The following is a 25,798-nucleotide window of genomic DNA, read 5'->3' on the forward strand; positions in this document are numbered from 1 at the left end:
CTCCCTCGATCTGCTTCTCCCTCTGACCTTACCCCTCTTGTGCTCTCTCTCAAATAAATAAAATAAAATCTTTTAAAAAAATTAATGGTTTCTGAGGAGAAAGAGAGAAGGAAGGGTGAGGGAGAGAGAAGTAATCTCTCTGAAGGGAAGAGGGAAAGGGATTTAGTGTACAAATGGAAGGATTGGCTCTCAATAGGAGCACGGATAAGGGTGAGGGAGAGAGAAGCAATCTCTCTGAAGGGAAGAGGGAAAGGGATTTAGTGTACAAGTGGAAGGATAGGCTCTCAATAGGAGCACGATACTTTATGATAATACGTGGTAAAGCAGAGTATATAGATACATATGTTGATAGGTAGGTAGATGTGATGCTGGGAGTCTGTGTGTTCTCTTCCAGTTGCTTTATTCTTTTTCAGTAAGACTGAAAGTTATCAGCTAAGAGTGAGTCTTGGGGATATGTGCATTAAGGAGAGAGGTGAAGGTCTTAAAGTTGTTTGGGAGCACATGAGAGTAAATGGACTAGGGACAAAGAATAAAATTGATAAGCAATATTAAATTATTTTACCAGTTGTCCAGACAGCATTGTGGGACTTCTGACTTTTGGGTGCAGGTCCGCAGATCAAAGTTAAATGTAACTTGCCAAGGCAATTTAAGAATTGATATGAGTCATTCTCATTTTGACTCACAGACATGGAATCATTGGGAAATAGAACATGAATTATTACTTCTTCATGAAGTACCTGCCATTTTCATGCCACAAATTTAAGCTAAATTTGGAGAGGTCTGGTTACTAATTTTCTTTTCAAAAATAATTCTTTGAATCTTTCTATATTGAAATTTTATTAAATATTTATTTTGTCTGTATAGAATAGCATCCTCACTGCAGTTTAATTTTTAAACTGTACAGTGAAGCATTTGTTTTCCTGTTACTTTCTTTCAAATGCTCTCCAAGTTTGACTTGTCTTTTGCTCATGCTTTTCCTGCTGCCTGAAATACAAACTCCTTCTCCTGTCATCACCATATCCAAACCTTTCATACTTAGCTCACTTATTGCAGGAAGCCTTCCTGAACTTCTTTCCAAGGCCTAGTTAGGTGCCTCTGCTTTGTGCTTTCATAGTACCTCAAAGTGTACTTGGTATCATTTCATTTACTATAGTATAGTTTTTGTTGGTATCTGTCCATTCCCTTTAGACCAATGTCGTTCAGTCAAAATTTCTGTCATGAGAAATGTTCTGGGCTGCCTCATATGTCCACGGGTGGCTACTGTGCCCTCAGAATGTGTATAGGAGAACTGAAGAGTCGGATTTTAAAATCCGTCTGATTAATTTAAATAGTCACATGTGGCTACTGGCTACTTTGGACCCTTTTAAAGTCAAGGCTTATGTGGAATTCATATTTATTTTTCATTGCTTGGTAGTACTTACTGCTGCTTAAATTACTGTGTTCTTTCTCAGTACTCTTAGACCAAATAGTTGTCACTCACCTGGAATATGGCAATTTTCTTACCTACTTCTGTTCTTAACCATAGCTTTCCGGTTTATGCAGCAGTAAGTTCTTCAGTACTATAAAGCTAGGGTTTCTGTTGTTTTGTTTTGTTTTTCTCCTTCAGACTGAAAAACTGGGTACCTGTGAGGTTACCTCAAGGAATTTCTGAGGGTTAAGAGTAGCAAGGAAGAGACTCAGTGGGCTCGTGGAGGGTAGGGAAGCAATTTCTGCTTCAACCAAAGTAGTTCCACTTCATAAGTTACTATATTGAAATTGTGCTTGAGATTTCATATGGCAGGGGGAAAAGGCTTCTAAAAGATAACACTTTTTTAAAAAGATTTTATTTATTTATTTATTTATTTATTTATTTATTTAGAGAGTGTGGGCAGGGGGGTAGAATCTCAAGCAGACTCCCTGCTGAGTGTGGAGCCCGACATGGGCCTTAATCCCACGACCCATGAGATGATGACCTGAGCCAAAAATCAAGAGTTGGATGCTTAACCAACTGAGCCACCCAGGCACCCCTAAAAGATAACGCTCTTGATGGAGGAAAGAGGGCATGCACGTGTCAGTATGTGATTAAGTGCCAGAGTGGATGATGAAGAGTTCAGAAATGGAATGTTATTATAGGCTAATGAGGTCTTGATAGAAGTTAGTGTTTAACCTAGACAGGTGGAAGGAAGGAGAAAAGGTAGTGGGAATAGACTTTGCAAAGAGCTGGAGTTAGAAAACAAAAGTTAGAAACTTTTGTTTAAGGAACACGATCATCATGTTTACAGTTGAGTGACTTGTATGAAATAAAATTTGGCTACGTTAGACAAGACTGCATTGTGGAAAGTAGTTACAGACTGAAAAAAATTTTAATTTTTTAAAATATATTTTTTAATTCATGAGAGAGCACGCACAAGGTGGTGGGGGGAGGACAGAGGGAGAGGGAGAAGCAGGATCCCCGCTGAGCAGGAAGCCCGACTCGGGGCTCAATCCCAGGACCCTGAGATCATGACCTGAGCTGAAGGCAGTTGCTTAAACGACTGAGCCACCCAGGCACCTCTAGACTGAAAAAAAATTGAGCTTTATATTATATGCAGTGGGATGAAAGTGGAGGTTTTAAATAAATGATGAAAGCAGTGTTTAAGGATGATTTAATTGGTAAGGGTTTGTAGTGTGGATTCAAGATGCGAAAAGGTCAAACCACCAAAAATGTTTAGGGAAAGACTTAGCAGTAAGATGCACTATGTCACTGTTGAAGCTTGGGTTCTCTGACGGTAGATACTGAGACACTGTTTGCAGTGCATGATATTTACTAGGAATCAACACCTGTGAAAGGAAGAGGCAAGACATAGGATTGGGATGATATAGGATGAACTTGCGTTGTGATGTGGGTGGGCCTCATAAAACCTTTGCCTCTTAGTATGGACCTTTGGACTGAGGATTGCCTGTCAGAGGGGCTTGAGCCAAGTGGCTGAGCCTCTTTGCTTGGATGTGGGCTGCAGTTAAGGTGGACATTTGGAAGCTGTCTGCTGACTGCCCTCATAGCTGGGCAGCAATTTGTTCCATGAAGATGGAGCTTGGTCATGCATCTCTATGTCTTCTACAGACAATGGGTCTGCGTGTGGGTAGTTCTTCCCCAGAGGGCAGTTTTGAAATACTTGGAGGTGTTTTGGTTGTTACAAATATGGGGGAAGAGGGCAGCATTAGCCTTTAATGAGCAAGGACCAGGGGAAGTCAGCTCTCTGAGTGTTCAGGACAGTCTGCACATTTAAGAATTGTTTGAATAACCATAGGACTTAGAGTGATTTGTTGGATTTTGTAGGTGAAAAAAGTGGTAATAATGATCTGAGCTTAGAAACTAACTTTGTTTTAGGTATGAGGCATTGTTTTAATATACACGAAAAGTTGCAGGAATTTAGTTATCACATAAATTGGAGGAATATTAAAATTTTCGATCAGAACTTTATCAGGAGTTCTTCACCACTTCAGAAAATCACATAATTGGTGGCAGTGCCACTTGCACACAATTGAGTGACTCAAATACTTTTCCTCTCAGTCTACAGTTGTAACCACTATAGTTGTAGTGATTCTCTGTATAGATATGAGCATCTGATACCCTCGTTATGTTTAATAATTGCCTGCACATTTTGAAATAAATATTTTATTACTAATTTATTTCTTTCATATGATTGAAAGTACAATTAGGGTGTTACTGACTTTTAAAATTTCATGTAGGCAGGCTGTCTCAATTTAATTTTAGGATAGTTTACGGGGTGTTACAAAATAGTTGCCATAAAAAGGGGAAATTGATTTCTGTTTTCAGTAATGATGGATTGCGTTATTTCAGATCAGCCCTTTTGATGAAAACAACTAAAAATCTTGGAAACATTTTTAAAAATTTTTAAAGGAATTAAGAGCTGAAGATGTAGTAGACAGCTACAAGGCCAAATTTTAGGAAAAAGGCAGGAATCTGGAGAAATAAGTAGAGGATGAAGTAGCTTTTGCTCTGAGGGCAGTTGCCAATCTATTTAGATTTGGGCTTTGGTTTTGGTATACTTCATGAGATGAAGAGGATAGAAATCAAGGCCTAGAGTTCATCCAAAGTGAGAGTCAAAGAGGAGAACGACTGTATTTTAAGATGGTATCCCAAGGACTCCATCATTAGGTTAAGGATGAAACAGAACTAAACTGTGTACCCACTCCCTTATCTAGGGGATTGTAGATTTGGAGCAGGGGAAGAAAAAGGAAATTAAGAAAAATAAATCCTTCAAGTTGTGACCACAGTTTCAGCTCTCAAACTGATAAGCAGCTTAGATTTGTCCTTCCTGGGTGGTCTAGGGACCCTCAAACCATTTATCATAGTTCTGGTTTCAAACTGGTAGTACTCACAAGGCCTGTCAGAAGGAAGGCAAATTATCTTTGGAAAAAGGCCCTACATTCTGAAGGGGATTGCCACCAATAATTTTTCAAGGGCAGTAATTAGTACACTGTCACAAGTAACCAAGCATAGTAAAAAACACACACACAGGGCGCCTGGGTGGCTCAGTTGGTTAAGCGACTGCCTTAGGCTCAGGTCATGATCCTGGAGTCCCTGGATCGAGTCCCACATCGGGCTCCCTGCTCAGCAGGGAGTCTGCTTCTCCCTCTGACCCTCTTCCCTCTCATGCTCTCTGTCTCTCATTCTCTCTCTCGCAAATAAATAAAAAATCTTAAAAAAAAAAAAATCCCCCCCAAAAAAATTTTTAATAAAAAAAACCACACACACAAGTTAAAATTACATGATATATGTATGTAGAATTCTTCAAGTAATATAATTTAAGATTTGTGTAGTTTTTAAATTGAGATATAATTGACATATAACTGTGTAGTTTGCTTTATGTACATATACCTCAAAATAAGTTTTTTAAAAAGAAAAATGTAACAACATGCATGGAAATAGCACTGTGAATGAGAAACAGATCCAGAAAATTCTCAAATATCAGATGGATTTAAAACCATTGATGTTTGTTATGTTTAAAGAATAAAAGACAAATTTGAAGACAAGCAGAGAAAAAGAGACTATAACAAGTTACTTAGTAGACTTGAAAAAACCAAATAGAAAGTGCAGAAATGAAACTATGCCAGATATACCTAAGGGAAAGATTGAGCAGGTTATTCCTAACTGAAGAAGAATTAGTTACCTGGAAGATAAGACAGGAGAAACTTTCCTGACTGTACTACTGAGAGTCAAAACAATGGAAAATATTGAAGAGAGGTTGCGTGATGAGAGTGAGATCTAACATATTTAATCAAAGTTTCATAAAGAGAGGAAAGAGAGAGTGATGCAGAGGTAATATTTGAAGAGATATTTCTGGCTGAAAATTTTGTAGTTCTGATGAGAAACCAGTTGATAGACATAGGAAGCTCAATGAATTTCTAATAATATAAATAAAAAGAAATCTGCACCCAGACAAATCAGTGAAATGGCATAAACCCAAATACAAAGAGAAAAATCTTCAGCCAGAGGAAAAAAAAGATTTCTTTCAAAGGAGGAGCTATGCACCGATAGCTGACTTCTCAACAGAAAAGTATGTATATTTTCAAAATAATTGCTAGTGTATACTTATAAATTCTGTACTTGCTTAGCAAAACTATCCCTCAAGGATGAGGTAAAAGTTTAGTTTAACAAACTCCATCAGCCCTTTCCAAAGGAAATTACGAAGGATGTACTTTAGGCAGAAAGATTGCAGATAAAGGTCTGAGGTGCGAGATGGAATGAAGTGTAAAGAGCCTATTGAAGTAAATGAAAGAAGACGTAATGGGGCAAAATACCATGTACATGGATTGATAGACTCAATATTGTATAGATATTATTCTCCAAATGAATTTATATATTTAATATAATTCCAATCAAGGCATTAGTTATTTTTTTGGTTGGTTGGTTGGTTGGTTTTGTTTTTTTGTTTTTCTTTTTGTTTTTGTTACTGTTCAGGTAGAACTTAAAAAGCTGATTCTAAAATTCTCTGGAAAATCAATAAAGGGCCAAAGCAACTGAGACATTCTTAAAGAGGACAGTATGGGAAGATTTATTTTACTAGTTATTGAGACTTACTACAAAGTATAGTAATTAAGACACTGTTGTGAGCAGTCTAGTCTAGTGATAGATGGACCAGTGGAAGAAAACAGAAGAAAATCTATAATTATAGGTTATTTGATATATGACAAATATAGGTTACTTAATATATGGCAGATATATGCTGGTAATTAGTAAGAAAAGAATGCCTTTTTCAGTAAATGGTACTGGAAAAATTAATTTGGACTTCAACTTCAAAATGATCAAAAATTCTGGGTACATTAAATGCTTCGATGTGAAATGCAAAAATATAAAGCTTTTAGAAGATAATATAAAAAGAAGATAAAAAGAGGGCTTTTAAAAAAGATTTTAGTTTAGTTTAAATATTTTATTTTAGAGAGAGCGCATGAGCAAATGTGATTACAGGGGTTGGGGTGGGGGGACGGCAGGGGAAGAAGGAGAATCTGAAGCAGACTCCGAGCTGAGTGTGGAGCCTGACTCAGGGCTGGATCTCATAACCCTGAGATCATGACCTGAGCTGAAATCAAGAGTCAGCTGCCCAACCAACTGAACCACCCAGGCACCCCTAAGATTTTATTTTTAAGTAATCTCTACATCCAACATGGGGCTCAGACCTACAACCCTGAGATCAAGAATTGAATGCTCCACTGACTGAGCCAGCCAGGTGCCCCTATTAGAGAGCTTTTAGAGGTTTTTTTTTTATTAGAAAGCTAAAAATAACAATTTTTGTTAAATTGAAGATGGCACAAATTCTAAGATTCACCATTATTTTGTATTTCTAAAATAAAATATTGCCAGTTAACCATGATATGCTATTGATTGTAAACTAAATGTACACAATTTTCACTTTTTTAATACTTTAACATCTTGCAAGTGATGAAATACAGTGCATTTCCTGAACTCCCTTCCATCAAATGTGGATGCAGCTTAGGTTCTCTCCACTAGATGAACTCCCACAATTTGGAAGGCAAAGAGGACAGGGAAACTTGTTTTTGCTGCTGCTTTGGTTGGTTAGCAAAGTTGTGAGATTTAAATGAATAGAAGCAGTGGAGGTGCCTGGACCAAGATTCCAGTGTTTAATACCAGCTTCATGGATATGTAGAGGCAGTAATGGCAGTAGCTTTTAGAACCCTGGCTTGCAATGTATCCTTTATCTCCTCACTGGAGTGGCTATTCTGATTCTTAATCCTTCCTTTTTTTTTTTTTAATGTACTTCCATATTTTGAATGATAACCATCTTAGTCCTTGTATTAAATGCCTTTCTGGTTGAAATATCTGATATATAGCTTTTTCTTTTCTGCATTGGGTCCTGATTAATAAATTTTTATTGGCTTAAGGAATCATTTGACATTTAATTTTTTTTTATTTTTTAAAAATTGTGGTAAAATATATTAATATTTTAACCATTTATAAGTATACAATTCAGTGGCATTAAATACATTCAAAATGTTGTTAACTATCACTATCTATATCCTCAATTTTTTCATCATCCCCAGCAAAAACTCCACCAATTAAAAAAAATATTCCACTAATTAAAAAATAATTCCTTCTTTCTTCCTTCTGCAGCCCCTGGGGTAACTTCTCTTCTATTTACTATCTTTATGGATTTGCTTATTCTAAGTACCTCATATAAGTGAAATCATACAGTATTTGTCATTCTGTATCTTATTTCATTAAGGGAAATGTTTCCAGGGTCCATCCATGTTATGGCATATATCAAAATAACTGCCAAACTGTTTTCCCACAGGTATTCCATTTACATTCCCACCACCCATCATCAGGATTCCAATTTCTCCATATCCTCACCAGCACTTGCTATTTTCCTTTTCCTTTCCTTGGATTATAGTTATCCTACTGGTCACGAATTGGTATATCATTGTGAATTTTGTATTAACGTTATTCTTTTTTTATTGTTATGTTAATCCCCATACATTACATCATTAGTTTTAGATGTAGTGTTCCATGATTCATTGTGCATAACACCCAGTGTTCCATGCAGAACGTGCCCTCCTCAATACCCATCACTAGGCTAACCCATCCTCCCACCCCCCTCCCCTCTAGATCCCTCAGTTTGTTTTTCAGAGTCCATCATCTCTCATGGTTCGTCTACCCCTCCGATTTCCCCCCCTTCAATCTTCCCCTCCTGCTATCTTCTTCATCTTTTTTTTTTTTCTTAACATATATTGCATTATTTGTTTCAGAGGTACAGATCTGAGATTCAACAGTCTTGCACAATTCACAGCGCTTACCAGAGCACATACCCTCCCCAGTGTCCATCACCCAGTCACCCCATCCCTCCCACCCCACCCCCCAACTCCAGCAACCCTCAGTTTGGTTCCTGAGATCAAGAATTCCTCATATCAGTGAGGTCATATGATACATGTCTTTCTCTGTTGGACTTATTTCGCTCAGCATAATACCCTCCAGTTCCATCCACGTCATTGCATATGGCAAGATCTCATTCCCTTTGATGGCTGCATAATATTCCATTGTATATATATATATACACCACATCTTCTTTATGCATTCATCTGTCGATGGACATCTTGGCTCTTTCCACAGTTTGGCTATTGTGGACATTGCTGCTATAAACATCGGGGTGCACGTACCCTTTCGGATCCCTACTTTTGTATCTTTGGGGTAAATACCCAGTAGTGCAATTGCTGGATCATATGGTAGCTCTATTTTCAACTTTTTGAGGAACCTCCATACTCTTTTCCAGAGTGGCTGCACCAGCTTGCATTCCCACCAACAGTGTAGGAGGGTTCCCCTTTCTCTGCATCCCCACCAACATCTGTCATTTCCTGACTTGTTAATTTTAGCCATTCGGACTGGTGTGAGGTGATATCTCATTGAGGCTTTGATTTGGATTTCCCTGATGCCGAGCGATATTGAGCTCTTTTTCATGTGTCTGTTGGCCATTTGGATGTCTTCTTTGGAAAAATGTCTGTTCATGTCTTCTGCCCATTTCTTGATTGGATTCTTTGTTCTTTGGGTGTTGAGTTTGAGGAGTTCTTTATAGATTTTGGATACTAGCCCTTTATCTGATAGGTCATTTGCAAATATCTTCTCCCATTCTGTTGGTTGTCTTTTGGTTTTGTTGACTGTTTCCTTTGCTTTGCAAAAGCTTTTTATCTTGATGAAGACCCAATAGTTCATTTTTGCCCTTGCTTCCCTTGCCTTTGGCAATGTTTCTAGGAAGAAATTGCTGCGGCTGAGGTCGAAGAGGTTGCTGCCTGTGTTCTCCTTTAGGATTTGGATGGACTCCTGTCTCACATTTAGGTCTTTCAACCATTTTGAGTCTTTTTTTGTGTGTGGTGTAAGGAAATGGTCCAGTTTCATTCTTCTGCATGTGGCTATCCAATTTTCCCAACACCATTTGTTGAAGAGACTGTCTTTTTCCATTGGACATTCTTTACTGCTTTGTCAAAGATGAGTTGACCATAGAGTTGAGGGTCCATTTCTGGGCTCTCTATTCTGTTCCATTGATCTATGTGTCTGTTTTTGTGCCAGTACCATACTGTCTTGATGATGACAGCTTTGTAATAGAGCTGGAAGTCCGGAATTGTGATGCCACCAGCTTTGCTTTTCTTTTTCAACATTCCTCTGGCTCTGCGGGGTCTTTTCTGGTTCCATACAAATTTTAGGATGATTTGTTCCATTTCTTTGAAAAAAGTGGATGGTATTTTGATGGGGATTGCATTGAATGTGTAGATTGCTCTAGGTAGCATTGACATCTTCACAATATTTGTTCTTCCAATCCATGAGCATGGAACGTTTTTCCATTTCTTTGTGTCTTCCTCAATTTCTTTCATGAGTATTTTATAGTTTTCTGAATACAGATCCTTTGCCTCCTTGGTTAGATTTATTCCTAGGTATCTTGTGGTTTTGGGTGCAATTGTAAATGGGATCGACTCCTTAATTTCTCTTTCTTCTGTCTTGTTGTTGGTGTATAGGAATGCCACTGACTTCTGTGCATTGATTTTATATCCTGCCACTTTACGAATTCCTATATGAGTTCTAGCGGTTTTGGGGTGGAGTCTTTGGGGTTTTCCACATAAAGTATCATATCATCTGCAAAGAGTGAGAGTTTGACTTCTATTTGCCGATTTGGATGCCTTTTATTTCTTTTTGTTGTCTGATTGCTGTGGCTAGGACTTCTAATACTATGTTGAATAGCAGTGGTGATAGTGGACATCCCTGCCACGTTCCTGACCTTAGGGGGAAAGCTCTCAGTTTTTCCCCATTGAGAATGATATTCGCTGTAGGTTTTTCATAGATGGCTTTTATGATATTGAGGTATGTACCCTCTATCCCTATACTCTGAAGAGTTTTGATCAAGAAAGGATGCTGTACTTTGTCAAATGCTTTTTCTGCATCTATTGAGAGGATCATATGATTCTTGTTCTTTCTTTTGTTAATGTATTGTATCACGTTGATTGATTTGCGGATGTTGAACCAACCTTGCAGCCCAGGGATAAATCCCACTTGGTCGTGGTGAATAAGACTTTTAATGTACTGTTGGATCCTATTGGCTAGTATTTTGGTGAGAATTTTTGCATCCATGTTCATCAGGGATATTGGTCTGTAGTTCTCCTTTTTGATGGGGTCTTTGTCTGGTTTTGGGATCAAGGTAATGGTGGCTTCATAAAATGAGTTTGGAAGTTTTCCTTCCATTCCTATTTTTTGGAACAGTTTCAGAAGAATAGGTATTAATTCTTCTTTAAATGTTTGGTAGAATTCCCCTGGGAAGTCATCTGGCCCTGGGCTTTTGTTTGTTGGGAGATTTTTGATGACTGCTTCAGTTTCCTTAGTGGTTACAGGTCTGTTCAGGTTTTCTATTTCTTCCTGCTTCAGTTTTGGTAGTTGATGCATCTCTAGGAATGCATCCATTTCTTCCAGGTATCGAATTTGCTGGCATAGAGTTGCCATATGTTCTTATAATTGTTTGTATTTCTTTGGTGTTGGTTGTGATCTCTCCTCTTTCATTCATGATTTTGTTGATTTGGGTCATTTCTCTTTTCTTTTTGATAAGTCTGGCCAGGGGTTTATCAATCTTGTTAATTCTTTCAAAGAACCAGCTCCTAGTTTCGTTGATCTGTTCTACTGTTCTTTTAGTTTCTATTTCATTGATTTCTGCTCTGATCTCTATTATTTCTCTTCTCCTGCTGGGTTTAGGCTTTATTTGCTGTTCTTTCTCCAGCTCCTTTAGGTGTAGGGTTAGGTTGTGTACTTAAGACCTTTCTTGTTTCTTGAGAAAGGCTTGTATTGCTATATACTTTCCTCTTAGGACTGCCTTTGCTGCATCCCAAAGATTTTGAATAGCTGTGTTTTCATTTTCATTGGTTTCCATGAATTTTTTTAATTCTTCTTTAATTTCCTGGTTGACCCATTCATTCCTTAGTAGGATGCTCTTTAGCCTCCATGTATTTGAGCTCTTTCTGACTTTCCTCTTGTGATTGAGTTCTAGTTTCAAAGCATTGTGGTCTGAAAATAGGCAGGGAATGATCCCAATCTTTTGGTACCGGTTGAGACCTGATTTATGACCTAGGATGTGATCTATTCTGGAGAATGTTCCATGGGCACTAGAGAAGAGTGTGTATTCCGTTGCTTTGGGGTGGAACGTTCTGAATATGTCTGTGAAGTCCATTTGGTCCAGTGTGTCATTTAAAGTCTTTATTTCCTTGTTGATCTTTTGCTTAGACAATCTGTCCATTTCAGTGAGGGGGATGTTAAAGTCCCCCACTATTATTGTATTGTTGTTGATGTGTTTCTTCGCTTTTGTTATTAATTGCCTTATATAATTGGCTGCTCCCATGTTAGGGCCATAGATATTTACAGTTGTTAGATCTTCTTGTTGGATAGACCCTTTAAGTAGGATATAGTGTCCTTCCTCATCTCTTATTACAGCCTTTGGCTTAAAATCTAATTTGTCTGATATAAGGATTGCCACCCCAGCTTTCTTTTGGTGTCCATTAGCATGGTAAATGGTTTTCCACCCCCTCACTTTAAATCTGGGGGTGTCTTAACCCTCCTATACTGTTGGTGGGAATGCAAGCTGGTGCAGCCACTCTGGAAAAGAGTATGGAGGTTCCTCAAAAAGTTGAAAATAGAGCTACCATATGATCCAGCAATTGCACTACTGGGTATTTACCCCAAAGATACAAAAGTAGGGATCCGAAAGGGTACGTGCACCCCGATGTTTATAGCAGCAATGTCCACAATAGCCAAACTGTGGAAAGAGCCAAGATGTCCATCGACAGATGAATGCATAAAGAAGATGTGGTGTATATATATATATACAATGGAATATTATGCAGCCATCAAAGGGAATGAGATCTTGCCATTTGCAACGACGTGGATGGAACTGGAGGGTATTATGCTGAGCGAAATAAGTCCAACAGAGAAAGACATGTATCATATGACCTCACTGATATGAGGAATTCTTGATCTCAGGAACCAAACTGAGGGTTGCTGGAGTTGGGGGGTGGGGTGGGAGGGATGGGGTGACTGGGTGATGGACACTGGGGAGGGTATGTGCTCTGGTAAGCGCTGTGAATTGTGCAAGACTGTTGAATCTCAGATCTGTACCTCTGAAACAAATAATGCAATATATGTTAAGAAAAAAAAAAAAGATGAAGAAGATAGCAGGAGGGGAAGATTGAAGGGGGGGGAAATCGGAGGGGTAGACGAACCATGAGAGATGATGGACTCTGAAAAACAAACTGAGGGATCTAGAGGGGAGGGGGGTGGGAGGATGGGTTAGCCTAGTGATGGGTATTGAGGAGGGCACGTTCTGCATGGAACACTGGGTGTTATGCACAAACAATGAATCATGGAACACTACATCTAAAACTAAAGATGGAATGTATGGGGATTAACATAACAATTCAAAAATTAAATAAATAAATCTGGGGGTGTCCTTGGGTCTAAAATGAGTCTCTTGCAGACGGCATATCGATGGATCTTGTTTTTTAATCCAGTCTGTTAGCCTGTGTCTTTTGATTGGGGCATTTAGCCCATTTACATTCAGGGTAATTATTGAAAGATAGGAATTTAGTGCCATTGTATTGCCTATAAGGTGACTGTTACTGTATATTGTCTCTGTTCCTTTCTGGTCTATGTTGCTTTTAGGCTCTCTCTTTGCTTAGAGGACCCCTTTCAAGATTTCTTGTAGGGCTGGTTTCGTGTTTGCAAATTCCTTTAGTTTTTGTTTGTCCTGGAAGCTTTTTATCTTTCCTTCTATTTTCAATGACAGCCTAGCTGGATAGAGTATTCTTGGCTGCATATTTTTCTCATTTAGTGCTCTGAATATATCCTGCCAGTCCTTTCTGGCCTGCCAGGTCTCTGTGGATAGGTCTGTTGCCAATCTAATGGTTCTACCATTGTAGGTTACATATCTCTTCTCCTGAGCTGCTTTCAGGATTTTCTCTTTGTCTCTGAGACCCATAAGTTTTACTATTTAGATGTCAGGGTGTTGACCTATTTTTATTGATTTTGAGAGGGGTTCTCTGTGCCTCCTGGATTTTGATGCCTGTTTCCTTCCCCAAATTAGGGAAGTTCTCTGCTATAATTTGCTCCATTATACCTTCTGCCCCTCTCTCTCTTTCTTCTTCTTCTGGGATCTCAATTATTCTAATGTTGTTTCGTCTTATGGTATCGCTTATCTCTCGAATTCTGCCCTCGTGATCCAGTAGTTAGCTCTCTTTTTCTCAGCTTCTTTATTTTCCATCATTTGGTCTTCTATATCACTGATTCTCTCTTCTGCCTCATTTATCCTAGCAGTTAGCGCCCCCATATTTGATTGCACCTCATTAATAGCCTTTTTGATTTCAACTTGGTTATATTTTAGTTCTTTTACTTCTCCAGAAAGGGTTTCTCTAATAACTTCCATGCTTTTTTCAAGCCCAGCTAGTATCTTTAAAGTGATGATTCTGAACTCTAGATCTGACATCGTACTAATGTCCGTATTGAATAGATCCCTGGCAGTTGGTACTACCTCTTGTTCTTTTTGTTGAGGTGATTTTTTCTGTCTTGTCATTTTGCCCAGAGAATAGATTAATGAGAGAACAAAATGCTAACAGGGTAACAACATTTCCAGAAAATATACTCTAAACAAATCAGAAAAGACCTGAAGCAGTGGGAAAAGAAAGGGAAAGAGAGAAAAAAGAAAAAGAAAAAAAAAAAGGAAAAGAAAAAGATCCAAAACAAAAAAAAACAGAATGTGATCAAATATGATCAGGCTGGTATATAGATCAGTGCCACACACTAGATTTTGGGTGTATTTGGTCTGTTAGAAGAAAGTGCCTCCCAAAATTTTAAAGAAAGAAAAACTTATATATGTACAAAAATAAGGGTTGATATGATGAAGGGATGGAATATGACTGTAAAGATGGAAATTATAAAAAATTTTATAAAAGGAATTGATAAGTTGTTTGAAAAAAGAAAGAGTATTTAAAAAAAAAAGAGGGAAAAAAAAGGAGAGAATGTGATCAGGCAGGGGAGTAGAAAAAAACCATACAATAGAGATTTAGGGTATATTTTGATCTGTTAGAAGAAACTGTCTCAAAATTTTAAAGAGAGAACAACTTATATATATATGCCAAAAATACAGGTAACTACTATGAAGGGATAGAATATGACTCTAAAAATGAAAAATAATTTTTTTTTTAAAAAAGGGATTGATAAGATGTTGGTTGAAAAAGGGAAAAAGAAAAATTAAAAAAAAAATTAACTTTGAAAGACTACAGAATCATGGTAAAAAAGCCATGAATTCTATGTGCAGTATTCCCCTAGCGCTGGAGTTCTGCTGTTCTCATTGATCGGTAAACTTGGTCTTGGCTGGCTGTTCTCGCTGATCTTCTGGGGGAGGGACCTGTTGCTGTGGTTTCCAAATGTCTTTGCTGGAGGCGGAATTGCCCCACCCTTGCCCGGTCCGGGCTAAGTAACCTGCTTGGGTTTGCTCTCCGGAGCTTTTGTTCCCTTCAAGCTTTCCGTACAGTAGTGGAGGCGGAGAGTGAAAATGGTGGCCTCCCAGTCTCCGCCCCGGAGGAGCTGTAGGAGCCGACAACTCAGGGCCCCGCTCCTCAGTGAGCCCCCAGAGAAAAGCAGTCAGTCACTCCCGTCTCCCCGGTCTCCAGCCACACTCCATGCTCACCCGGCCTGTGACCGAGCGTTTCTATCTCTGGCACTCGACCCCGGGTGGAGTCTCCAAACCCAGCAGATCCCTGCGGTGTGCTCCCACACCTCTACTCCCGGGACAGGAAGGGGAGTCTCCCTGGATCTGCCGCTTGTTGGGTCCCTGCTGGAGGAGCCGTGGCCCGACTGTGCCCCGGATCACGGTTTATGGCAACCCCGAGCTGAGAGCCCGCGCCTCGGCTCCATCTCTGCAGCCGGCTTCCCCGCTCCGATACCTGGGAGCTCTGCCGCGCTCAGGCACCCCCGGTCTTTCTGTGACCCCGAGGGTCCTGAGTCCACACTGTCCCACGAGGGTTCCACCCCCCACTTAGCCACCGGAGTGACGTCCCTCAGCGGAGCCGACTTCTAAAAGTTCCGATTTTGTGCTCCGCTGCTCTATCACTTGCCAGAAGCGGCTGATGGAGGCCCCTCCCCCGCCACCTATCCTCCCGAATATCGCCTGGGATTCACTTCTCCGCACATCCTACCTTCCAGAAAGTGGTCGCTTTTCTGTTCAGAGAGTTGTTGCTATTCTTTTCTTCGATGTCCTGTTGAGTATGTAGGTGTTCAGAATGGTTTGATCCCTATCCAGCTGAATTCCTGAGAGGAGACGAAATCCAGGTCTCCTACTCCTCTGCCATCTTGCTCCGCCCCTCCGTATTAACGTTATTCTTAGTGGAAGTTCCTCAAAAACTAAAAGTAGAATTATCGTAGGACCCAACAGTTCCACTTCCAAGAATATATACCCATAAGAATAAAAAACAGACTTGAATAGATACTTGCATACTGATGCTCATTGCAACGTTATTTATAATAGAGAAAAGGTGGAAAGAATCCAAGTGTTTGAATAGATAAAATGTAGTATATACATAAAATGGAGTATTAGTCATAAAAAGGAAAGAAGTTCTGGGGCACCTGGCCGGCTCAGTCAGTAGGGCATGCGACTCTTGATCTCAGGGTTATAGGTTTGAGCCCCATGTTGGGCATGGAGCCTACTTAAAATAAAAATTAAAAAATAAAAGGAAAGAAATTCTGATACATGATATAACATGGGGAAACCTTGAAAACATTATGGTAAGTGAAATAAGCCAGACACAAAAGGACAACTATTGTGTAATTACACTTACATAAAATATCTAGAATAGAGGTTACCAGGGACTGGGAGGAGGGGGATTGGGAGTTACTGCTTAATATGAGAAAGGTCAGAATTTATTGTCAAAGGAACCTAGTCTTACTTCTCACATAGTACAAAATTTCTTCTGTAGCATCTATGACAAATGATTAAGCATTCAATTGAATATCCTTAATAGTAAGGCAGTTTGTTCCTTTGTTCAATATTTTTTTTATTATTATTAAAGATTTTATTTATTAGCGCAAGTGATAGAGAATGAGTGGGGTGGAGGGGCACAGGGAGAGGGAGAAGCAGACTCCCCGCTGAGTAGGGAGCACGATGTGGAACTTGATCCCAGGACTCTGGGATCATGCTCTGAACCGAAGGCAGACAGTTAACTGACTGAGCCACCCAGGCGCCTGAAATATCTTTATTATTAATAAAGATACCTCAGCATGTGAAGCTAAAATATACTTTCTTGAATTTTTGTCTCTAGGTTCTAACATCATCCTAGTTTAGTCCTTTGGAACAGCAAAGGACAATCTGTCTCTTCCTTCTATCTCAGACCCTTACCCTCTCACTATTTGACATGCACACACACCCCCTTTAGATGTTTCCTTGACACTGGTTACTTGATGTTTGCCTTCAGATGTATCCAGGTCATTCTATCCAAAACCAAATACCTTCCCTGACTCTGATACTCTCTTGAGCTTTTGTTTTTTTCTTTCTGGTCACTGACTACCTGTCTTAGGCATTCAGACCTTTCTTCTTGAAAGTCAGTCTTCCATTTCTTACTGCACAACTGAATCTGTTCTTTCAGAGGCCACTATGCATCCTTAACAGTCAGGCTACCCTCTGAGCTGGTGTTTCCATCCTGCATTTCCAATGGTCTCTTGAGTATTTTACCTTAATGTCTCACTGACATCACAAAGACAGCAAGTCCTAAACTGAATTAGTTATCTTTCCCTTTAAATTACTTCTTCCCCTCTTGTAATATTTTCCACTTATCGTAATTTATACTTGAAACCCCAGAGCATCTTTCATTTTGCCTGTCTCCTTACTTTTCTGTTGCAGAGCCCTCATGATTGGGATTCCTGCTCCTACAGGTAGCTCATCCCTTCCTGCATATAAGATTACAGCTAGAGGGGCGCCTGGGTGGCTCAGTCATTAAGCGTCTGCCTTTGGCTCTGTCAAGCCCCGCAGCGGGCTCTCTGCTTGGCGGGGAGCCTGCTTCTCCCTCTCCCACTCCCCCTGCTTGTGTTCCCTCTCTCGCTGTGTCTCTGTCTGTCAAATAAATTATAAAAAAAAAAGATTACAGCTAGAAAGCACCATCTGTGAACCACAAAATGGGTCCTCACCAAACACCAAATCTGTTGGCACCCTGATCTTGGACTTCCCAGTCTCCAGAACTGTGACAAATAAATTTCTTTTGTTTGTAAGCTACCCAGTTCATGGTATTATTTTTTATAACAGCCCAAATGAATGAAGACCGCTGCTTTTCTTACTGAGGCTTATGAGACTCTGACCTCCAGGTCAGTAAGGACTATCAATCACTCAGTATTCCTGATGCCCATTACGTCATGTGACACTAATATTAGGCTTTTTTTTTTTTAAGTTTTTTTTTCTTTTTCTATTTATTTTATTTTATTTTATTTTTAAGATTTTATTTATTTATTTGGCAGAGAGAGACATAGCGAGAGAGGGAACACAAGCAGGGGGAGTGGGAGAGGGAGAAGCAGGCTCCCACTGAGCGGGCAGCCCAATGTGGGGCTCGATCCCAGGACCCTGGGATCATGACCTGAGCCGAAGGCAGACCCTTAATGACTGAGCCACCCAGGCACCCCTAATATTAGGCTTTTATAAAATATGTGTCAAGAGGGTGATTTACTGGGCACCTGGGTGGCTCAGTTGGTTGGGCGACTGCCTTCGGCTCGGGTCATGATCCTGGAGTCCCGGGATCAAGTCCTGCATCGGGCTCCCTGCTCGGCGGGGAGTCTGCTTCTCCCTGTGACCCTCCCCCCTCTCATGTACTCGCTCTCTCTCATTCTCTCTCTCTCAAATAAATAAATAAAATCTTTAAAAAAAAAAAGGGTGATTTACTTTTAGAATTAGATGATAATGCATGTAAGCATTCAGTGTAGTATTGTGCCCAACACATAGAAGCTACTCAATAAATGGTGGTCCTTTTCCTTATCAGACAGTTGGTACTTTACTGTCATTGAGAACATTTATTCATTTGCTTGAAGTTTAAAAATAAATCTTGAGCTCCTTTGTGCTGGTTGTGTGGTAGGTGCTGTGATACAGAAATGATCATCTCTGTCCTCAAGGAGGTTACAATCTAGTGGTAGGAGCAAATAAATCAAGAATTAAGGACATTGTACTGTGTGTGTGTGCCCCTGGTACAGAGAAATCACAGAAGAGGAGCACGTAATTCAAAATGAGCTTAAGGGATGGAGGTCAGAAAGATTTCCCAGGAAAGGAGATACTTAAAGTGAACTTTAAATATTTAAGATGTACAAGCCTTTATAAAAAAAGGTAATTACACTTTATTTACATACAGGAAGACCTAAATAAATGAAGGTACAAATTGTATACTAAGAATGAATTGAAAGACTAAGTATGGTAAAAATGTCAGTTTTTTGCAAATTGATCAGTAGATGTATTGAAATCCAAATGCCTTTAGGTTTTTCTTTGGAGCTCGACAACTTGATTAACAGTTTGTATGGAAGTAAAAAGAGGCGAGAATTGAAGAATTATTAAAGAACAGTGAGATTAAGACTTCCTTAATCCATTTTTCCAGTCAACAAATTTGAATGCTTGCTACATGTGAGGCACTGCTGGGCCCTGGTTATTACCTTAGTGAACAGGAGACATGACTCTTAACCCAAAGATCCATTTCTAGTGATAGCTAAGATTTTTAATATACCACTTCGTAAAATATCAGATGAGTGCCAGGACTACCAACAGACTTATCACTGTAATTTTATTACCTGATTTTTATATTTAAAATTTTTCCTGATTATGGGGTGCCTGGGTGGCTCAGTCAGTTAAATGTCGGACTCTTGATCTCAGGGTTGTGAGTTCAAGCCTCACATTAGGCTCCACACTGGGCATGGAGCCTACTTAAAAAAAAAAAATTCCCAGTTGTGTATGTTTTTTCTTTATACTCTTTTATTAGTTTTAATTTCTTTTAACAGTAGGAAGCTTAGAAGTAGGCAGGTTTTACTTTAAATAGATCCTTAAGAATGTCAATTGGATTACAGCCTCCAAAGGGAGGGAGGATCTGCTTCTGAATGATGCCTTGAGCAATTATGCGACCTTGGGGAGCAAATGAGGGAGGGTGACTTTGAGGGTCCCACAGGCCTGGGTTTTGAGGCCTAGCCTGTGTGTCAGGTGTCTGAGGAGCCTACAGAAAGAAAAGGGAAGATGAATAACAAAATGACAGGTGAATCAAAATAGAGATTGCTAATGAATTTTATATGCTTATGTGGAGGTAGGTGGGTGAATACGAGCTGGTGAATTAGTTGGGAAAGGATATACTTGTTTGGAACACTTGCTTACTGTATTAAATGAATTTGAACTCCCTCTTACTGTGCATAAAAATCAATTCCTAGTAGATTGAAGGTTAAATACAAAAAGACCACCTCAGAAGGCTTTTAAAAAATATTTATTTTATTTTTTAAAAAAGATTATTTATTCCTTAGAGAGACAGGGAGTAGCAGAGGGAGAGGGAGACAAGTAGACTCGCCGCGGAGCAGGGAGCCCAACAGGGAACTTGATCCCAGGACCCCGAGATCATGACCTGAGCTGAAACCAAGAGTCGGATGCTTAACTGACTGATGACTAAGCCACCCAGGTGCCCCTGAAAAGCTTTTTTTTTTTTTTTTAAGGAGCATACTTTTATAAGCTCAAAGCAGGAAAGGGTTTCTTTCTTTCTTTCTTTCTTTTTTTTTAAAGATTTTATTTATTTGACAGAGATAGCGAGAGCAGGAACACAAGCAGGGGGAGTGGGAGAGGGAGAAGCAGGCCTCCCGCCCAGCAGGAAGCCCAATGCGGGGCTTGATCCCAGGACTCTGGGATCATGACCTGAGCCGAAGGCAGACACCCAACGACTGAGCCACCCAGGCACCCCAGGAAAGGGTTTCTTAAGACTGAAAACACCAGGGGCGCCTGGGTGGCTCAATTGGTTGAACATCCGACTCTTGGTTTCAACTCAGGTCATGATCTTGGGGTCCTGGGATTGAGCCCCATGTTGGGCTCCGCACTCAGTGGGGAGTCTGCTATCTCTCCTTCTCCTGCTCCCTACCCCCCCCCACACACATACACTCTCTCTCTCTCTCTCTCTCTCTCTCTCAGATCTTTAAAAAAACCTGAAAACCATAAAAATTGATAAATTTGACTACATTGAAAATAGAAACTTCTATTTATTAAGACCCCCTTACTAAGAGGCTGAAAAGATCAAGGTACAGAATAGAAGATATTTGTAACATACAGGTATTAATTACCTATGGCTGTGTAATAAGTTATCCCAAAATTTAGCAGCTGAAAACAGTAAACATTTATCTTACAGTTTCTGTGGGTCAGGAATCTGAGAGCAGCTTAGCTGGGTGGTTCTGGCTTATGGTGTCTCAAGAGGCTGAAGTCAGGGTGTCAGTCACCTAGGTCTGTAGTTGTCTCAAGACTGGACTGAGGGAGAATCTTCTTCTGTGCTTCCTTATGTGGTTGTGGCAGGGGTTTCAGAAGATCCACATCCAAATTCATTCACATGGTCACCTCACAGAGTGGCAGCTGGGTTTTTCTAGAGTGAAAGATCCAAAGAGAGTGAGAGAGACTTCCCAGCATGGAGGCCACAAATAACTTAATCTTGTTACCTATCACAACATAGAATGAGTGGACAAGTGGTATGAAGTATATACCTAAAGAAGTATGAATCACTAAGACAAAGACATAATACCAAATAGAAAAAAGGGCAAAAAACCGGAGCAGGCATTTGAATTAAAAAAAAAAATTTAAACGACTAATAAGCATATGCAAAGATCATTAATCTCATCAACACTTAGGAAAATAGAAATTAAGACCATGGGAGACCATTTTATACACATTAAATTGGCAGAAATGAAACATTTGAACAGTATCAAGCATTGGTGAGGATATGGAGCAGGGGGAGCTCTTCCACCGCTGGTGGGAATATAAATTAGAAGAACCACTTTGGAACATAATAGGATGTTGTACAACTAGCAACACCACTCCTGGGTATTTAACCTAGACCAGTGGTGGTCAGACTTGAGTGCGCATCAAAATCCCCTGGAGGGATTGTTAAAACAGACTGCTGGGCCCCACCCCCAAGGTTTCTGATTCAGTAGGAACGGGGTGGAGCCTGATAATTCCCAGGTGATGCTGGTGCTACTGGTCCAGGAATCATAGTTTGAGAATCAGCCATTGCCCTAGAGAAAATCTGTGACTATGTGGACTAGGAGGCATGTAGATACGACTCTTCATAGCAGCATTATTCATTTTAACTCCAAAATACAAAGAAAAAAATTCAAATGTCCATCAGCAGTGGATTATGTAAGTAAATCATGGTGTATTCACTCATGGAATAAAAATTTGGTTCATCACTTCTTGGCCTTTTGGCTAAGATCAAGTGTAGTATTTATTCTTATTAGTTTAATAAAAACTTAGTTCAAATAGAGCAGGAAAAAACAGCTCCTTCACCAGTGTGTATGAGCCCACAAATATAATATTAGTCAAACATTAGAAGTCACAAAAATTTAAATGCAGCATGCTTCTATTTATAAAAAGTTCAAAGACATGGAATTAACTGTTGTTCAGGAATGCAAATATAGGTACAGAATTACAAGGAAAATCAAGAGAATAATTATCACAAAAGTGAAGAGTAATAGTGATTACCCCAGGAATGGCAGACAGTGGATGAGAAGGGACATGTGGGAAGCTTTTAAGGTACTGGCAGTGCTGTTTCTTAACTTTACAGTCATTCTTTAAACTGTGGATACGTTTTATAAACTCTTCTCTACATAATTATATAATAAAATTTATATTTTATTGTAAATATGTTTTATAGATGAAGAAACTGACACTTGGGAGTTAAGTACTTTGTCCAACATTACAGAGCTAGTAAGTGTCAGAGCTGATTCTGATTTTAAAGCTTGTGCTCTAAACTATTATGCTGTACCATATATTTTCACAAGGGCCCAAAGAATTAGATATTGTAATTCCCATTTTGTAGATGAAACAGTGGGTTTAGAAAAGTTATGCAACTTGGCTAGGGGTACATTGCTTAAGTGGAAGATCTGGGATTTGGACCCAGGCACTGTGATTACAGAGGACATGCTCTTAACCACCATGCTGTTGGAGCCTCCTCACTTACTGTTGTATCACGTACAGTTACTCGTGTCAGTTTGTTAACCACAATTGACAGCTCATGTTGTTTTCTTTATACTTTTGGCACCTTGACTGGTTTCCTACTGATGGTTTTCAATCTGGATTATTATCTTGAATCAATTTAATACCCTGGGTTGTGCTTGTCCTAGAGAATAAAACCTTTCTTTCTTTCTTTTTTAAGATGTTATTTATTTGAGAGAGAGCAAGCGTGCACGAGCAGAGGGGAGAGGGAGAAGCAGACTCCCCGCCAAGCAGGGAGCTTGATGCGGGACTCGATCCCAGGATTCTGGGATCATGACCTGAGCCAAAGGCAGATGCTTAACCGACTGAGCTACCCAGGCGCCCGAGAATAAAACATTTCTTTACCAGATTCTTTTAGCTAGGAATTTAAATTAGAATTTTGATAAACTCTACTTATGTCAATGTACTGATATCTCTTTATTAGCTTTCGGTGTTTGAATCTTCAGACTTTAAAATTTTTTGTATTATCAGTAAAATTCATTACCCCCACTACATGTTTGTCTTATAAATCAGGTGTGTTCTGTACAAAATAAATTTTTAAAAACTAAGCTAAAAGTGAAAGGAATTTTGATGGTTTTGTTTATCTCTAATATCTCAGGCCATTACACCCTTATGGCAAGGTTCATCATTAATGATAGTGGATACGAATCTGTATTTTGAATAATCTGGGTAATTTTTTAAAACTGGCTAGTTTCTTGTCAGATCTGATTAGGTCAGGATTTCTCAAACTGGGCACTGTTGACATTTTGGCCTGGATAATTCTGGGCTTGGGGAGATGTCCTTTGCATTATAGGATGTTAAGCAGCATCCCTGGCCTCTCCCTACTAGGTGCCAATATCACCCTCTCCTCAATTCTAACAATCAGAGTATCTTCAGACACTGCCAAGAGTCAGCCCTGGTTGAGAACTACTGGATCAGATCATTGTTTTAATCCTGTATTGTGGCTGCCAAACAGCTTGTACTAGGAGCACACAACATGTCAGCTTTGCCTTTTTCTCTAGCAGCAGTAGTGTTAGGTTCAGTAGGAGGTTTGAGATTTTTTGGTACGAGTTGCTTTCAAGCCTCATGTCTATTTCATAAGGTTTACTTTAGTTAAAACTAGATAATAACCATACATTTACTTAACTCAGTATTTAAGCTGTAGCGTGTCACAGTAAGACAAATGTGCAAAGAAGAATGAGAACACCACTACCATCAAGCGTTCTGCCGTGTGGAATGGCAAGTCTTCCACATACCTCTTAACTGTATCTGACATATCTATCTATTAACCCTAAGTGAGGGTGGTTCTGTAAATATTAAATATGAAAAATCTGAATTTTTCTTAATTTTCTTGATGAATACATTACTAAATAATGTCTGCCTACAACCCTAATAAAGAGTCTCCTGTGTGCCCTCATAGGTGTAAACCATGCATTTGGCCATCACATTGTAAATTACTATTCATTTTCCATCATTTCAACTATAGTATTCAAAAGGGGAGAATAGTGTAAGTTCTCTTAATTGACTTACACTTAACCAACTCATCAGGTTAACTGATAGTTCCCGTTTAAAAAAAGTATTTGCTGTCAGATTAAGTATGGGTTATTGTTAAAGGAAGATCCCTTGCCCTACATCAAGGATTGGAGAATGACTGTTCATTTTACAGTTTTAAGTAAAATAAGATGTTTAAGATTCTATCATTGCTTATGATTCTCTGATTTAACAAATCTGTTCAGTTAACCAACCACCAGACTTTATTACATTGAATAAATGGGTTTCTTTTGTACCCACTTCAGTATTACAATTTTGGTAATTTACTTTGTGAAGTTGGAATTATAGTTTCTCTACTTTTCTGGTCATCTAAACTCATAGCTATATTATATGAAAAGTTTTGAAACTTTCTCTTATGGAATGGCCATTTACTGTCTCAGAACAACCTTAGCTTCCTCCTTGCTATTACAGGATTATTGTGAGGATATTAAATCTATCAACAGTAGTTCACACTCTCATTACTTCTTGCCTATAATTGTGGCATGTTTTTAATGGTACTCTCTGCCTCCAGTGCCTCTCTGGCTTGTTAGTTAACCTAAACATTGTTGCCAGAGTAAACATCTAAACTATATGTCTAATTAGATCAAAAGCATTCATAACAATAAAAACAGCAATTTTTTAAAAAATTATATGTGCTGGCTTAGATGTGGTCTCTATAATCAGGAGACATCCATTAAACAAATTATATAAAAAAAAAATACATACACACACACACACAAATTCTGAATTGTGATTATGTGCCCAAAGGAAAAAATACCAGGTACTATGGAGTTTAATGTGCATCCAGTATAGACTGGGGGAGAGTGATCGGGATAGGCCTCTCTGAGGAAGTGAGATCTAAAGATCTCTTCTATCTGGAAAAGCTGTGCTTGTTTGGAAAGTGCTTGGTAGAATTTTCCAAGAAGAAAAAGTAGCTTATGTAAAGGCTTTCCTACTGGAAGGTCAGTGTTGTTGAGTTTATTGAGTAAGGGATGGGAAGAATAGTGCCTGATAAGGCAGGAGGTAGGTATTGTGGCATCATTTAGGATCTTGTAATCTGTGCTAAGAAGTTAAGATTTTATTTTGAGTCACTGGGGAGCCATTAAAAGGTTTAAGCAGGGAAAGTGATGTGATCAGATTTGTGTTTTAGGGATTTCACTCTGACTATGGAGAATGAATGAAAGAGGAATGGGAAAAGGGCAAAAGAAATGGGGAGACCAGTTAAGATGCCTTTGTAAGTAGGGGCGCCTGGATGGCTCAGTTGGTTAAGCGTCCGACTCTTGATTTAGGCTTAGGTCATGATCTTGGGGTCATGGGATTGAGCCCTGAGTCTGGCTCTGCGCTTGATGTGGAGTCTGCTTGTCCCTCTCCCTCTGCTCCCCTCCCCGGCCCACCCCCAGCTTTCTCTCTCTCTCAAATAAATAAATAAAATCTTTTTTTTTTTAAAGATTTTATTACTTATTTATTTATTTGAGAGAGAGAGAATGAGAGAGAGCACATGAGAGGGGGGAGGGTCAGAGGGAGAAGCAGAC

General features: G+C 39.4%; 1 protein-coding gene and 1 pseudogene across 5 annotated transcripts in view; both read left to right on the forward strand.

Moving 5' to 3' along the window:
- BRAF (B-Raf proto-oncogene, serine/threonine kinase) overlaps positions 1–25,798 on the forward strand; it is a 186,099-nt gene that overhangs the window by 14,813 nt on the left and 145,488 nt on the right. The window lies entirely within an intron of this gene.
- Positions 21,949–22,123, forward strand: LOC123836213 (U2 spliceosomal RNA; annotated as a pseudogene).

Source organism: Mirounga angustirostris, unplaced genomic scaffold (genome assembly GCF_029215605.1).
Source record: "Mirounga angustirostris isolate CCGP_5_RB_7025 unplaced genomic scaffold, mMirAng1.0.hap1 SCAF_12, whole genome shotgun sequence".
Classification (NCBI taxonomy): Eukaryota; Metazoa; Chordata; class Mammalia; order Carnivora; family Phocidae; genus Mirounga; species Mirounga angustirostris.